This window comes from Belonocnema kinseyi, chromosome 7, assembly GCF_010883055.1.
Source record: "Belonocnema kinseyi isolate 2016_QV_RU_SX_M_011 chromosome 7, B_treatae_v1, whole genome shotgun sequence".
Classification (NCBI taxonomy): domain Eukaryota; kingdom Metazoa; phylum Arthropoda; class Insecta; order Hymenoptera; family Cynipidae; genus Belonocnema; species Belonocnema kinseyi.
Window position 1 is genome coordinate 127,066,912 of NC_046663.1, and position 13,192 is coordinate 127,080,103.

The 13,192-nt window shown below is 34.6% G+C and overlaps 1 long non-coding RNA gene across 1 annotated transcript in view; it reads right to left on the reverse strand.

Moving 5' to 3' along the window:
* Positions 1 to 1,276: 1,276 nt before the first annotated feature.
* Positions 1,277 to 13,192, reverse strand: part of LOC117176217 — a 72,401-nt gene continuing 60,485 nt past the window's right edge. The window contains exons 2-3 of the long non-coding RNA XR_004467591.1: positions 4,491 to 4,681; positions 1,277 to 1,436 (exon numbers count right to left, since the gene is read on the reverse strand). This is a non-coding gene — a long non-coding RNA (uncharacterized LOC117176217). The remainder of the gene's footprint in view (positions 1,437 to 4,490; positions 4,682 to 13,192) is intronic.

Here is a 13,192-nt window from a genome sequence, read left to right on the forward strand (position 1 = left end):
CGATATTAATCCAACAATGATCGGTTGTAGCAAAAGAGGTAAAAATCCGCCTTTTTACACGATAAAGTTTTTCTTCTTCTTCCATGTACCATGGGTTTCCGCTAATTTACGAAATAGTTTTTTATGCTTTTTTAACTTTAATCTCTCTTGCTTCTTATGGGGCATGTTTCCCAATAATGTACTTAAAGCAAGACGTTGGTCGGAGTTCAGGTGACAAAAAGCATGTAAAATAATAGCATTTTTTTGCCAATTGATGCTGGATTTGGGCAGGATCTGGAGGGTTTTTAAAAGGAGCAATATAGTTCGCATTTAGAGAAATATCTCTTTGTCCATGATCTTGATGAAAGAGATTTTGAGATATAAAAATTACATCGAGATTTTTATGATGACTACCCTTGATAAACAGATTTACTACTGTGTTATTTAAAGTCTCTCTCATTAAATCGTCGATAATTATGAGTTTAACTCTAGGGTCATTGAAATAGTTAGAAGATTAAGGTAAACCTCCACGAAAATCTATTGTTTTTCCATATTCCTTGTAAGCTTTTTGCTACTCGGAATAGTAAAAAATTATACGTTCAATAGGTGTATCAGACATACTATCGACATGACGGAGAAACTTTTTTACAAAAAAAAATTTACCACATCCTGTTGGTCCACATACCAACGATGTAAATGGATGCTTCCAGCGTGCGTCCATAAGTGAGAATGAAAGAACTTCATCTAGTAATTATTATTTATAGAATAATATTCTGAATCTTTTAACTAGAAATTTCTTTTTATACACTTTTTTTATTATCTTTATTGTGTGGAAATTGATCAAAAAGATACTATCCGCGTGGTCAGAATGCTTGAGCTGACTCTTCTGACCGCTCTTCATCAATTCAATAAATAAGCTTATTATGATGTGTACCTTCCAACACGCCCAGAGATGAGCTTACAAGGGCGTGCGAGTCCTCCCGCCGCACCACGTTGGACCACTGCCGCAAACCCCTAGTTTTTCAGCTATATTCTGGTTGCCTGTTTTAGGTTAGAAAAATCAGGTATACAATTATATTATTCTAAATTATTTTTGCTTTAGATTGAATAATAATAATAATAAAAAAAAATTGATTTTTCATACATTTTGGGTTGATAAATAAGATTTGCAGACAGGTTTTTTGTTTTAAAAGTAGAATTCATTTTATTGAATTCCTTTTTAAATTTATACTAAATAATTTGAAAATTTGAAATTAATATATTTAAATTTCATTTTTAATTCGTATTTCCAATTAAGACCACACTTATATCGGACAATTGAAGAGTGAAGGGCTGAGCCCCTCCGTGAAAATAGTCACTAAAGTCAGTAAGTGTTGGTAAATTGATGTGATACTTCTGAAGGCACGGATCGAAAAAAGTATTCTGGTCATCATCACCAAACAGTCCAAATTGCTCAACTGAAAACAAAAAATATCATTATTAGCAAGAAGAAGAATATTTTTTTTCAATAAAAGGCAAAAAGAAGTAAACATACAATTATTTTATTTTTTGAATGCAAAAGCCATTGTGTATGTGTATAGGAATGAGAGAGTGATTCTTCAAATTTTTATAATTCGATTTATATGGTTGAAAAAGAAATAGATTATTTATCTTATGAAATGTAGCCAAATAATAGAGTCATATCCTACAACTAATCGTCTTTTAGTGTACACCGGACGACATATTTTTTCCTCTTGTTTCGTAATTACCTGGTAATAAGGTGTTGTACGGATACTACTAAACTTTAATCTAATTGGTTGTGTCTTTCTACTAACCAGATCACATATTGAGTCAAAGTTTATTATTTCAGAATTTTCATAGTTTAAATTAATACGTCTTACTTTACAAACATTGTGTTTTTCACCATCAGGTAATCGTATCTTATGTGCATAGAATTTGGGACCACCCGAGACAAATTTTTCTATGAAACTACCGGAGCCATAACTTCAAGCTCATCAGTTAAGTCACCTAAAAGACAACCTGTATCTGTATAATACTCATTTGGCTCATTAGTACTGGCAAAAATAACTGAATCCGTGTTAAAATAAAAGACACGACGATCTAATTGCTTCAAGTAAGTAAATAACTTCAAGCGTGCCTGGGCTGTTGTGTAAGCTGCTATAACCACATTGGTAACATTTGTACAAGCATGAGGCATAAATACTATTATCATCTACAGTCAAGACACTGTTGAGAATTTTATCCAGACTCTGAAAAATTTTCAATACTTCTTGTTGGCTATGAATGGTCTCAGTGTTTGGCATATTTTCTCGTTGACCAAATTTTCCCCAAAAAGAATTGAGGCAAAGTTTCGCCAAAGAGCGCAAACCAGGATTATTTTTCATATTTTTCGGGTCTAGGGCTATACCTTCACACTCGAAAAATTTTTGAATTAATGTCTTTTTCGAAACCTCATCAGTACAACAGGCAGGGTAATCGCTGGCTTCATGCTTCAGTTTAAAAAATCGATTCATATATACTACAAAAAGACCACCCATTTTTGTGACCTTATTATATTGAATAGTCTCATACTGCCAAATTTCAAAAATGGTAGTAATTGTATACCCCTCTTGAATCGCAACTTTTATCTCGTCGGAAACTCATGTTCCTTCAATTTCTCTCGCATTTGTGTTATTTACATGTGGACAATCGCTCTGTATTTGTTCTTTACAGCAAGCATTACTCAAAGGGAACATCAGTTTACGATGCATGCGGACAGGCAGAACAGGTAAATACTTTGGGATGACCAATGGGAAATTTTCCATATTATGAAACAAATGGATAAAGTGAACAAACATCAAGATATGATATTTTCACTTTGCCCTTAGCCTCGTAATACAAAAATGTATTACCTGTTCGACCCCCACAAAATGCATCTCGAGGATTCAAGGCGTCAGTCATCAAAAGTGGGTGGTCTTTTAAGAAACTGCGAAAATTATCATTTTGAACTTTTTCCTTATCAAAGGAACACTCCCACTTTTTGACTACCACATATCCTAATGAGCGAAGTCGATCAGTTTGAGCGTTTGTTCATTCAAAACGATCATTTAGAGATTCATAACTTTCATCGAAACCTAACTTTTCATCCCGATTTAATTTAAAACATTGCGCACACCCATGCTAGTAGCAACCATGTATTTGGTAAACTACTTTCGTACTTACTTCTTGATTTTCAAAATAGCCATCGACTAAACATCCCTCTGGCAATCTAAATTCTCGTGCCCTATCTGCATCAGTAATTTCAATGTCAAAATCGCGTTCTAAAGCTAATAACCATTCGATGGCTTTTTTTAACTGTCTATCAGTCTCTCAATAAATGGATCGATATAGGCAACTTTAAGAAATAATGCTCTAAAAGCCAAACACGCTCTACGAAGAATATTCACACCATTTATACAATATGATCTCAATTCTTCTTTGAAATTGTATTCTGATATGACACATTCTTCGTACCACTTGTAAAATGACTCCCGAGCCTCACGAAACATTGTATCAGGTGAAAAATATTTGAATATCCACATTTATGATATTTGACATCTAAATAGTTGATAAATTTTGAACAACTACCACAAATTTTCAATACTGAACAAATAGTTTTTCCCTTGCTGTATGAATCAGGATGTAAATGGTTTCTCATACATGAGGCCCCATAAAAGAACCTAAGGCATCAATCGCATTTCATTTCCTTTTCAATAAATATATCCCCTTTATTTGTAACATCAGAAGTTCCGTCATAAACAGCTTTCGCCTTTCCTAAACCAAAGCTATCATAATGATACACAGTTATTGCTATCTGAGATTTTGACAGGAATTTTTGATACTGGACAAGTTCTGGAATGCCACATCCATTTAGAGGTATAATTACACCGACGTCTAGCGTTAACCTATTAGCAGCAGTACGTTAATGCACACCACCTCTCTCGCATTTATGACGCCAGTCATTTTGTAATTCAATGTTATATATTTATTGGCCAACAATTTCCCTTTGGATATTGCAGCTACAAGGGAATGTGGTAAACAAGTATTTGCTTTACTCTCTATTGCCAATGCGGAACGTTTAAAAATGCCAGATTGCAATTTAACACGAGCATTACCCACTGGTAACTGAACACGTGTCATTTCAACATGGAAAGTATCATCGATTTCAAAACCTGTGGCACTTTGTACAACTTTTTCTATAAGGTCCCGCAGGTCTTTAAAAACAAGTCTTTTAATGGAACGAAAGCCTTCCACGCTACACCGTTTCCAAATCCGTCGGACCAAAATACTAACCCTACCACATCGGTTGGATCGCAACAATTAATCAAATATTCAAATAATTCGCGAAATGCCGATTCGAGCCATTCCACAGGATTATTTTGCCAGATGGAGAAATTTTAATTGAATACCATATAAACCGAATTTTTCAATATATTCGGCACTTTCACTGATTTTACAGATTAATGATGAATCTTTCACACTCTCATTACTACCTTGTGCATCGTCCAGGGTGTATATTGCTGATACGTCTAGATCTCTGGAAGGCTCTGGAACCTAAGACGTACCAATATTCGTATGTGTTACTCTCAAGGGTTCAATTTCCTTGAAGATTCATACAGGCCAGGCTCCTGCTGTCCAGCACTGGCTTGGACCTTCACAATGTCCTGGATGTTATTTTGACAATCTGTAAAAATTAAACAATGAAATTATTATCTGAGAGACACTATATCGTTCGTGTGCAGTTACATTAATGTCTCCTTTTTTTGATTTTTGAAGATCTTGTGTGACCTTCCTAACCTAATTTTTGAAGGTCACATAAGCGTTCTCCTTGTTTTTTTTTCATTCTTATGATCCAGGTTTCTTTCCTTTTTTCTTTCCTGGACCAGCTTTCGTTGTTGCTCCTGCTTCTTCCCAACATTGAGTTTGGATCCGTTTTCATCATTTCGCCGACTATCCTCGATCTGCTTAATTCTTATTCTTTCTCTGTTGCCTTCCTTTTTAACAATATCGCCTCTGAATGTTTACCCTGAATTAAATTGTTTATTGCCTTATCAGCTTCCAACTTAGATTGTTGTAGTTGTTGCTGTTGTTGTTCGTTCTGATATTTTAGTTGCTGCTGTTGTTGTGGTTGTTGTTGGTGTTGAAGTTGTTGTTGGGCATTCTATTGCTGAATTTCTTGTGTCATCCCATCGTCACTTTCCAGATTTATTTTCAGAATTGGAAGTTTTGTACTGTTTCTAGTCGAGGCCTTGGGTTTTGTAATTCGTGGATCATGTCCCGCTACATCTGCTTCCACCTCATCGTCAGTAACATAGACTATCTGTGTTAATAAATTTGGCAGCTTTTTCCCCCGTCCTGTTAGCCTTTTCTTTTCTGGCTGTTTTTTGAAGGGCATCTCCTTCTAGCCTTTTTAGAGTGGGACATATCACAAGTTGCTCGTTTCCTTTTTTTCTTAATCCCCGTGTAGGTTTTGAGGATCGACGGAGTTTCATTGTCGATGCATGATTCTGTACAAAAATTTGTTAATTATTATTTGAAAATGATAAAAATCAAGAAATTTTCAATTTTAAGAGAAATTTAAATTTTTTCAATAATTATAAAAAAGCAAAAAAATAAATAAAATTTTAATGTATTACTAACCTACTGTTTCCTTTCCACTTTCTATTGACATGTCCAATGAATGCCTCATTTTGGTTGCTGCTGGGAGACAGCGGACAAGTACCTCCTTGTTCTTTGTCTCCACTGCCTCATTTATGAGTTTTACTAGGGCAGCAGAAGAAATACATTCAGTAAGGTATGCCTCCAAACCAGCCATTGCAGCTAGGTGTTCACTTATTGCATCAAGTAAAGTCTGGCATTGTTTAACGCACTGTCACATATTTTCTAAAATTATGATTCCAGTTTTGAATCAAAAGCACTTCACTCACTTTTTTATTTAACACTTTTTAATCCAAATTTGAATTTGGGACACTTTACTCACTTTCTCTCTTAATTAACTTTAAACTTGGGCATTATTGAATAACTATAAAAACACGTTTGGTAATCTAGGGCACAGTGTTGCATAAGCAAAGGCAAGGTCTAGACTGATTTTTGGGAAACTGTGACTTTCTTGCAAGGAAAATGGGTCTGTCCCCTCTCCTTTGTTTATGGTCACACCCCACACTCTTGTAAGGGCCATTAAAAAATCTATTAATAGACGTTCTTACAAATCCATACAACTTTCCCGTATATGTATTATATTTTTAAACCAAACATGTATTTATCATGTATAAAAAATATTTCCATTTGATATATATATATATATATATATCATCATTCTGAAGTTTTTGATTAGTTGTTACTGAACTTGTCTCCATTAGTATAATTACTAACTGAAAAACTTACTTGTTGCTGATAATTAGTAAAAAGAAGATAATACTAAAGTGAATTAGTAAGCGTTTGTTACTAATCTTTACTCAAAGTATATTTAAAAATATTTCACATGAATGAAACTTCTTAAAACTTAACTAAACTATTTTGGTTCGCTTTCTCCGATTTCATCTAACTTTTAAAAATACATCTCCCTCTACCCCCTTTTTACAATTGCCCCCCACTTCTGTATATTTCCCCCACTGCCTAACTAATGACCTATCATAGTTCAAGATACCTATATGAAGCTTGTTCAGACACTTTTCAACCCCATTACCTTATATCCGATCATTTTGATACATAAACTGTATATATGCCTGTTTACTTATTAGCTTCTCTGCATCTCTGAACACAATAAGTACAATGTCTCGAAATATGATAAAACAAACAAGACTCAGACATTGAAGATATTATCATCTCACAATCTCTTAATAATTCTACTTCAAGTCATAAAAGAAAAAAAGTTCACATGAAAGAAGTCGAGCCTTCACGTAGGACTACAAAACATCTTATCTTAACGACACTGTACGCTCTCAATAATTCCTGCAGTAAGAATGTGATTATTGGATTGGAACTACAGACGATGGACTTTTTAAACCAACTGTGAAAATTGTTACTAATAAACTACAGGGAATCACTTTTGGGGTTCGAACATGGATAATATTCCTGCAACAGATCAAAATCATCGACGATTATTTTGAAAAGGAGAAACATCCCTCATCAGATCATACTGAACCCCTTGAGATAAATGACTACAAAGTGATATTTACAACATCTTTTGGAGAAAAGACTATTCTTTTCGACAGTATAACTAAACCTGTTGCAGAATGTGAAAATAGTGAAAATGCTTGTGAAGTGAAGAAAAAGAAAGTATATGTACCTGCTGTTGCAATGAAAAAACCAACTTTTATTGGTTTAAAGAATTTTCTTTTGTATGCAGACGAGTATGTTAGTATGCTAAAAGCCTTGTGTGGCTTAGTCGAAAATTGCATGACTGAAATTGTAACATTATTAACTCATCATTGCATTTCCAAAAAGTTACCCGAGCCATCTAAACAATGTATTTTTAATGTCAAGAACAGAGAAAAAAATAATTATTACAAGGATATTCTTCATGCCCGATTATCGTCCAAATTTAACGACTATTATCTCGATATTGTATATCATGAAATTGGTGACATTTCATTAACTCACCTGACTTCTCGTGTACGCACGAATGTTCTAAAAAGAATCACATTCAACTAGATGGTTAAAATAAGTGGAAAAATGTAATAGAATAATTCTCGGTTTGAAAATTTTCTTCGTATAATAAATATGTCTTTTTTAAAAGTATGTCAACATGTATCTACTCATTATCCTTCATTTACAAAATATGCAGTAGCCTTAAGATAGTAAGCGATTTATTTTGGAAAAAGTATCACTTTGAAGTTAACAAAAAATTGTATACAATCTTTTTTTAGCTTCAGGAGGGAATCAGTTTTTGCATCCCTCTATGAAAAGTTTACTTCTGACAGACGGTCAGTAAATAACGGTAGCCAAAAAGAACTTCTTAATGCTTTTACATTGACCTATACAGGCTCGAACTAGATGCGATTTAAGTGTGACTAATATATTCAGCTTCCCAGTCAGTTGCGGATACATTTTTGAAGGTGATTTGAACAAAATAACACAGGCAGCATGTGACAGGATATACCCTCATAAATTACCCTTCAAACAAGTGTTCCAGAGTGGAGAGTAGAAAAGAGGTGTCGGGACGTGCACCCTCAAATCGGCTGCAAACAGGTGTCCCATGGTGGTGAGTGTAGGTCCCACCACCATGGCGAGGGGGTCGGCGCCAAATTGCGGTGAAGGGGAAAAAGGAAAGTGGAGGGGGTAGTCTGTCGATAGTGGCCTGGTACTACTCATAGAATTATACACTGGAGTTTCTTAGGAAAAGTGCCGGTTATAAATGACAAGGTGGTCTAAGGGGGCGAGAGAGTGACGCTGCTGGTCAGTGGAGCAACTCCACAACAACGCAGGAGTATATAAAAAAAGCGGACAGTATCCTCGGCGGTTAATCCGATAGTTTGCTTCAGTCATCTTCAGTCAGTGGCGAAACATTCGCAGGAAAATCGCGTCAGTTCGTTTTCAGTTAATTAGTGTTAGGTCATTTGTTGCGTAACCAGGTGTAATCAGGCCTTACGAAAATGTCGAAGGAAATTAAGAGAAAGCATTTATCTTTCGAAGAGACATTTAAGTTTTTAGACGAAGTGAAATCCGATGCCTCAAAGCAGTCTTTTTTGCCGAGTTCATTTTTTGACCGAGAAATTTACAAATCTTTAGAAGAAAAATCTATATAAGTTCGATTTTAACAACTTTTAAAATAATGAGTTGAATTTTTATCTTTTTAAATTATGATACCATTCACTTTAAGCTGATATTTTTAATTTAAAGAATTTCAAAATGCAGACTTGAAGTCATGAACCATTACAAATTAAAAGCGTTTCAAGTGGAAAATTTTTGACAGAAAACGTTGATTTTTTACCATTTATTACTTATTAAAATATATAGCATTTCTGAAAATACTTCAAAAATAATTAAAAATTGGAAACAAAACAACTTCGAGATTTCTCAAGATTAGCAATTAAAAATTTAGAGCTTTTCAAGGTTCATTGATTCATTCTTCAAAATAAATCATAATTAAGTGAGTCCCTGAAAATGATTAATTCCACATAACAGTCAATTTAACATCGTCAATCTGAATATACTTTCCGAGATTTCAATTAAAAAAGGCCGTCCATTTGCCGAGTTATATCTCTACATTTTCCTAAGATACACATAATATTTTTCCTCTATTTAAATTAAAAGCTATGAATTAATTAGCATTTTTGGAAAATAAAACCTTGAAAAATACCGTGTGACACATTTACAATAAAATGCCGAATTTTTGAAACATAGAAATATATTGGTATGAAAATCTAAATTCACTTCTTATTCTTTAACATTGTTTGCCTAAGCATATTTAAAAATTGTCAATTGTATCTAAAATTGCCGAGATTCCTTGTACATTGCTTAAGTTTATTAATGAAATATCCTAGAATTGCTGACTTGTAAAAGTCGTAAATTAACAGCAGGGAGGAAGAAGTCAAAAGGGAAGTTAAAGAAAAGTGAAACAAAAAAGTGAGAAGAATTTATTTTAAACCGTTTTCCATAAAAAGAGCTCTTATTCTGCTTTTTTAAGATAGAGTATCGTATGCACTAAGTAGAGGGGCAGGGAGAGTTCTGGACCAAGTTTTTCCGTACGATTAGCAAAGTTGCGGCTAGAGAACAGAAGGCCAAAACTGCTCATTAATTCATAGCTTTTGATTTAAATAGAAAAAATTATTATTTGTATCTCAGGAAAATGTAAAGACATAATTCGGCAATTCGACTGCCTTTTTTAATTGAAATCTCGGAAAATATATGCAGATTGACGATAATAAATTGACTGTTTTGTGGAATTAATAATTTTCAGGGACTCATTTAATTACCTATTTATATTGTGAAATCAATAATTTTCTAGGCTAATTTAATTACCAAATTCTTGCTTCATTTTTTGACGCGTCATATATTCGTCGCACCTATCTGTTACTTAATTGTTTAAGTAGATGCTCTGTTCACCAAAAGAATATCTAGACCATGGATTAACCTACAGAAGCGTGTGACGGGTTTAATTCAGACTTAACTTTTATTTTCTTTAAGGGCGATATCCGTAAATATCGCCACTTTATTTTATGAGTTACACGGCGGTACAATTCCATAAACCAAACAAATCTAGCATAGAGCTATATCTGCCGAAAACTAAAGGGATGTTGGAAAGGCAGGTCAGTTTGGGGTCCCAACTATCATTTGGTATCCCAGATAAGTGAGAACGTTCGTACCAGTTTTAATCCAGGTCCGTGTTTGACGGCGTGATTTTATAACCTGTAATGAGGTTTCCATGTCGTTTAAATTTTTTCGCAATTCTTTTAAATTTTCATGGTGTAGCGATTCTTTAATTAAAGGTAATCGCGGGCTAAGTAAACTAATATCTTCGGCACTGAGTTTATACGATACACTTTTTCAAACAGATGTCGTTTTGACGTACACTAGATTTTCGTAATTTTAAAATACATTTCGGTGTTTGGATTATAAAATCTTCATTGCTAAAGAGAAGGCTCGGAGAATCAAGTTTAAGTGTTTGTGCATTTGAACCGCATAGTACATACAATGCTGAAGGTGTTTCTGGAATTACAATATATTGGTTTTGATGCGTAATGGGATGAATACTAACTCAAGAATTCTAAATACTGAAAATTGGCATGTCTCATTGAAAATTTGTTTGTACTGGTGTTTTATTACACAGCCACACAAAAAAGAGAGTGTGGATCTGGTAACAAGACACACGTATTCCTATGGACTTTGGGGCGCTGAATTCAAATTCGGTATCAAAAATCACCCATCACGTCATGGTTGAGCCATAACCTCAAAAAATGACGAAAAATCATGCACTGAGGCAAATAAATTTCAAAATAATGCCAGTAATGCAAATTTTCACTTCAAAAACATGTCGATAACTGTCAAGGATCAACCCTTGTCTCATATCAACTTATTTAACATAACTTTACCCAACAAAACCTGACCTCAACTAACCTGATTTAACAGAAATTTATTGAACTACACGTCAAGCTCTGGAAGCATATTTTCCCAGTAGCAAATGTGTGCTACATCTAATGGGTCAACACGAGCCTAACCTAGAAATAAATCTAAACTAGTTAGACAAAGATGGACAATGCTATAAGTATATATCCCTTAAATTCCCTGATGTTTCAGACGCTAAATTGGAAGAAGGAGTCTTTGATGGACCACAGATTCGAATATTGACAAGAGATACCAATTTCGTGAGCCACATGACGAAAATTGAAATGGACGCTTGGGAAAGTTTTAAAGCAGTAAACGCAAATTTCCTCGGTAACAAAAGAAGTCCAGACTCCGAGAATATCGTTGCGAAAATGATAAGAAACTACAAAAACGTTTTCATCAAGGCATAAAAGTGATGGAACAACGATATCAGGGTAGGTGGGACGAGGTCATGATGGCCGATTTTTGCTGGGTGTTTAAAAGGGAAACGAATGTAGGTCTTAAACGTAAGCGTAACCCTTTGCATCGTTCCTTCGAAAAAAAAGGACACGTTATAGCAGGCAGAAAATAGACTGAAGTAGGTCTATAAATCAATTGCATTGCGATAAAAAGCTAGATAAAATGTAAACACGAAAGATAGTATAAATATATCCCTTAAGTCTAAGAAAAGCAGAGAAAAAAATTTTGTACAAAACTCTTATTCATTTGCATGTTTAAGTTACAATTCTAAATTTTAATTGATACAACCATTGTCAGGTTAATTGAAATGGGGTCAATTCTACTTGTAGTTCTAAGTTTCTTCAAATGAGTAATGTTCGTCTAAATTTGTAACCACCTGTAGTACAGTAAAATGAATTTTATTGTGTTACAACGGGAACACTTAAGTTAAGTTGTGTTGTGTTGCGTTAAACAAAATTTCTTTAGGTTCTGTTAAGATAGATTCATTTCTAGGTTAAGATCGAGTTAACCTATTAAATATAGCACACATTTAAGACTGCGAACCGTACACTTACATAGCTACACGTGTGGTTGTATTTCATTCGGCTAGGTTAGGTTAGGTCAGGTTAGGTCAGGTTTTTTTAGGTTAGGATAGGTTTGACCTCTTTGCAGGTTAAGCCCAAGCTGATTCAAACGGTACCGCAAACACAACGGGAAACACAATCAGCTCAATTGTGTTTCGTGAGGTTATGTTAGGTTAGGTTAGGTTAGATTTATTTCTAGATTAGGCTCGAGTTGACTCATTCGATGTAGCACACATTTGCTACTGGAAAAATATCCTTCCAGAGCTTTACGTTTAGTTCAATAAATTTTTGTTAATTCAGGTTAGGTGAGGTCAGGTTCTGTTGGGTAAAGTTATGTTAAATAAGTTGATATCAGACAAGGGTTGATCGTTCACAGTTGTCGACATGTTTTTCAAGTGTAAATTTGCATCACTGGCATTATTTTGAAATTTATTTGCCTCAGTGCATGATTTTTCGTCATTTTTTGAAGTTATGGCTCAACCTTGACGTGATGGCTGATTTTTGATACCGAATTTGAATTCAACGCCCCAAAGTCCATAGGAATACGTGTGTCTTGTTACCAGATCCGCACACCTTTTTTTGTGTGGCTGTGTTATGGTTGTTTCGCATGAATGGATCTCGCTAATTAAATAATTTGGTTGCGTTGGCTTACAAATTTGGAGTTCTTTAATATCTTTACAATGTTTTAAAGTATTGACATCTATGGGTACATATAAGCGTTTTTCAGCATTTGTGAGGATAATCTCATGTAAGGGGATTGGGGCTATAAATCCATTTCCTTAACAAATGGGAATAGGGAGTAGGTGGAGGGTTTGCAAATCCTCGTGCTTTAAAACAGAAACCTTTACTATATACACGAGTCGTTTATTGATTATTCCAATTGTGATTTTGAATATATCAATTACGTGTTGGTAATTTTGAACGGATAACACAGGCCAACAATTCTCAGAACCAGAGACCAGACCTACTATACGCGAAGGTTTTTGCTGCGCTGAATCCGAATCTGACCTCAGAAAAATTCCATTACCCAAGCCCGGTAACTTTCGAGCCCATAACCTGAGACTCCCATAACCCGATTTCCTCTACCCCCAAACCCGGTTACGTGCGTATCATTGAGCTTAAACCCC